The 4,545-nt window shown below is 45.8% G+C and overlaps 1 long non-coding RNA gene across 1 annotated transcript; it reads right to left on the minus strand.

The window, feature by feature from the left end:
* Nucleotides 1-262: 262 nt before the first annotated feature.
* On the minus strand, nucleotides 263-2,152 carry LOC123439841. The gene is made up of 2 exons (XR_006630191.1): nucleotides 1,604-2,152; nucleotides 263-524 (listed from the first exon to the last, which is right to left on the minus strand). It is a non-coding gene; the product is annotated as an uncharacterized LOC123439841 (long non-coding RNA).
* Nucleotides 2,153-4,545: the final 2,393 nt, after the last annotated feature.

The raw sequence follows: 4,545 nt of genomic DNA on the forward strand, positions 1-4,545 counted from the left end.
GTGGTCTTCACCTGCAAAGTAGCTGTGCGCGTTGCAAGGACGGGCCCGAGAATGACGTGTACCCTACTGGTGGGCGGCGACGGCCTTGTTGCACCTCAAGATGGGAATGGGTTGGCCCGGACCTGGTCTTGGACCTGGCCCCGTGCCCTCAAAGCCAATTTCAGGGGCCATGGGGCGACCCATTATGATAAAATCATATGGCCTCGTTGGCCCATTGGGTACCCAGGGAAGACCCAAAAATTCAGCTAGACTTCCACAGTTTTAATGAGCAGACATGATAATATGAATTAAATAGAAGTTACAAAGGAAGCATAAGTCCATTTTCAACTCTTTTCACAGCCAGTACATCACAATCAAATTCGTTGACGATATTACAGGTTTAATGAGCATCAAGCTACATCTTTCAAGGAGCAGCGATTACATTTCAAAACTTCACTAAATTATAGAGAAAGCTGACATCTTTTTGCTTCATCATCTACTCGAGGTTAACATCAATTGCCGCAAAAAGCTTCAGTCTTCATTGTCTGTATTTACAAGGAAATGTTACAAGAGTAATTATGTGCAAATATATGAACAGAAATTGAAAACAAAGACCTTATTGGAAATGAATATCCAGTGACCTCAAAATATTTTGACATATATGTAATCCTTTCAAACCCTAGTGACCTCAGAGTGGTTAGTGGTTGGCTACGAAATCGAGCAACAAGTAAACATAGAATTGCTATATCCAAATTATACTTGCCATGCTTTTGGTGGGTGTGCTGATTTATCTGAACTTACAACAGTAAACAGCAACTGACAGGAAATAGTAATATGATCTACATCACATAGAACAGCAACTGACAGAAAACAATAAAACTTGACCAGTTCTCCATGTTTTCGGAAATAAGATATCACTAGTAGCAAAAACGGTGGCTTGATAGCTGATGTAGCGCATATGCATAGTGCAGTAATTTAAATATTTAATCACCAGGAAATCACACTAAATCAAAGGCAGGGGTTCGCTGAAGAAATGTGTTGCTTTCTTAATGCTAGAGACCCAGCTGGCAGTGCATCAATCAACTAGACAAAGCAAGTCAAAGCTTATTCAAGAGAAATTTTCTAACTATCCAGTCAGATATTCACATAACTTATTCACACATGTCAAATACCTTGCAAGTCCGGTATAATGTCATGAACAAAATTTTAAATGGTGTAACTAAAATCTGACCGCATTTTTACTAAATGCGGTAAATCGAATGAAACCCTCCAATATCAATTTATGCATGCTGAAGCCTAGTGTGCTATCCTCCTGTTCAGAAAAAAGGCGAACAGTAAAACATGATTGGCACACGAAACTCATGGATAATTAAGCATTAGCGCAATGAGGAACCGGCCTTAGTTTTTGTCTATAATAACAGATACATATATATATATATGTAGAAAGCACTCCCACTCCCATGAGCGAGCATAAATCAAATTACAGTTTCAGCTGCTGCTACTCTGCTCCGTCTCAATTCTCAAAACGGGCCGGGAGATAGACCAACAGAACAGATAGACACCTATCGAGCTGGAGCAACACGAACCAAACACACGCAAATAGATATGCTGCTAGTGGACGCACCTCAACCACGGCACGACATCCATCAATAAGTTAGATCTGGTTTGGCGTGTTCCTGCTAGAAGTTGAGATTCAACAGGGTCTTGGAATCACGCAGGAGCATAACATGAGATTCAACTCGGTCTTGGAATCGCGCAGGTGAACGGGATCTTGAAGGAAACCAGCAAGAAATTCTTACGTCCAACAAGTTGGAGAGAACGGCAACCGGGATGGCGTGCTCGACAGCGTCCGGGATGACATACTCGAGGCGAAATGACGGCAACAGCAAAGATACTCTTGGGCGTCCAACGGCGACACTGACACAGGTGGTCGGGGGTGTCCGGCGTCCGGCTGCAGCAGTCACCAGAGATGGTCGGGGGCGTTCGGCAGCTGCAGCGATGATCGAGGGCGTCCACCGGTAGAGGGTGGCGGCGGAGATGGTCGAGGGCGGCGACGAAGATGGTCCGGGAGATTCGGGGCCTCGGGGCCTCGGGGGCACCTGGAGGCGGACAGATCGACAGGGGCTAGGCCATGGTGATAATCTGGCTGGGATCGACCCGTGTGACCCATTGGGTTGCACGGTGCCGGCTTCACTAGACCATATATGTTTCGAGGCCGACCCACTTGGCCCATTGGCCTTGACTTTTTGGGTCGGGCCAGTGACCCAGCGGGCCGACCCGGCCCATTCCCATCCTGAGTTGCACCAGAAAGGAAACCTTTGGAAGATGCCTTGAGAACCCTGGTACGTCCTTGCCCCATTTGCATTAAAGGGGAAACTGTGTCGTCTTGTTGTCTGCTGCTCGCCTGTCCTTCCCATACGTCATCCCTCACTCCTGAGGCCGAGCATTGCCTCGGAATATCGGCCGCTCCAGAGGGGGTCCTGAGGAGCCCCCTGCGGGTCTTGATGATGTTACTCCTCGCGAGGGCCTTGCCTTGAGTGACGCCAATCCTAAGGGCGTTTAGTTGATGAAGTAGGCCAGCCCTGGGCCGCAGATAGGCAGGTCTGGGTACTCCATTCCCAGAATGCCGACAATGTCTACTAGGATCCATGGATTAATTATACTAATAGGTGAGATTCTGAGAAGTATTAATTAGAGAATGCATGGTCGATTTAATTTATATAGGTGGCCAAATTAATTTTAGTCGTTCAATTTGTGTGTGTGGCAAACTCTATATGCAACTTCCTTGGCTAAACTTAAAGTAAGATAGAATTAATATAATCATGACCAATTAAGTCATAAACTAAGCTGATATGCTGGTTTTCCACTGCATCGATAAAAAATAGTGTTTAAAAATATCAAAACATGCATGATGCATAAAGGGCCCCTGGTTTTATTTTCACCCCGGGCTCGTGAAATCTTAGGACTGGCCCTGGTGCCCTGCTGGCCTTCTCCGAGGAAGTTGCGACGCTTGCCGCATCACGCGCATCTGCACATGCATTGTCTTCTTATAATTCCAAAAATTATTGGTGTATGTTGTTTTCTTATTAATTAGCCTAGTGTCAATTACAGTTTATCTGCTAGTTCATGAACTATTTATTTTTATTGAAACCGTCGTCGGGAGGAAAGGCTCCCCACCTGAATATATTTCAAAAGGTTTGTAACAAGCTAGACAAGGCGAGAAGTAAAGTAGTCCCGTCACAAGCCGGCGTGAACTTTGTCACCCACCTTCTTAAGACGGTGAGACCACATCGTTAGGTCCGCGGCTATACCCCTAGTAACATTAAGGATAGAGACATCTAGGTTCCTAAAAGATTTTGCATTTCGTGCATCCCAAACTTTCCAAATAATAAGAAGGATAAAAGTCCACACCAAATCTGTGAGACCTGCACACCCGTGGGTCCATGGATCGGCAAAGTGAGATGAGCAAGGGTGGAGTCCAATAGCGTCCGAGATGGCACGAGCTGCCAAGCAGTTGAAGAAAAGATGGGCTTTGTCTAGGAGTGCGGCCGCACATCGTGGGCAGGTGGCGGAGTCGATGACGGTTTTCTGATGCAGGTTGGCCTAGGTGTTAAGCCGGTCTAGGTAGAAGAGCCAACCGAACAGTCTCACTCTGATGGGTACACGCGAGTCCCAAATAGTAGCAAGAGTAGGGTCGTCTAGATGATAAGCCATTGCGTCATAGGTGCCCTTGGTGGAGAAGGCGACGCCATTAAGAAGCGTCCCGAGGTCGGGGGCAGCCGATAGACTGACATCCTGCAACAGTAATCTCATGGAAGCAAGTTCATTGAAAGCAGTAAAGGTTAGTTGGCTACGCTAGCCCAGATTAATCCCATCTATCATGATAGTGGCTACCAAAGCATTTGGCTTAGTAAAGTGTGAAAACAAAGCATGGAAAGCAATGCATAAAGGTTCAGGGAGAACCCAACGATCTAACCAAAAGAAGGTGGAGGAACGGTCCCCAATGGTCACACATGATATCTCACGAAGAGAGTTGAGGTGCGTAAAAATAGCACGACCAAGGAAGGAGGAATTTTTGCCTAGCCCTAAATGCAAGGGAGAGTGGTTTAGGATCGATTCCGTCAATGGAAAAAGTGGGGAATGCAAGAATTTGAAAGCAAATTTCAACATAAGGCAAAAAAATGTGCTCGTCAGTTTTTGACCTCAAGACCGCTTGCAAGCTGAGGCATACAAACCCGATCCCACGACACAAGGCATTTAGCCCCTGAGAAGGATTCATTGTTAGACTAGAAAAAAATTATCCTATGTTTGTCAATCTCTTCAAGGACACTCATGTGAAGGGAAAAGCACATCATAAAGTAGGTGGGCAGGCTATCTAAGACAGCCGAGAGGAGGATAAGGCAACCCCCACGTAAGAACAGGAAAGCACGCCAACCGGCTAGGTAGATGTCGCAACGGTCTATTATATGTTGGAAGGCCAATGCCAGAAGTTTATGGGGGAGAGAGGAAGCTCAAGGTATTAATTGATTTAATGTCATTTACAATTTGTTTTCATATTTTAGAATA

This window comes from Hordeum vulgare, chromosome 3H, assembly GCF_904849725.1.
Source record: "Hordeum vulgare subsp. vulgare chromosome 3H, MorexV3_pseudomolecules_assembly, whole genome shotgun sequence".
NCBI classification, from domain to species: Eukaryota; Viridiplantae; Streptophyta; class Magnoliopsida; order Poales; family Poaceae; genus Hordeum; species Hordeum vulgare.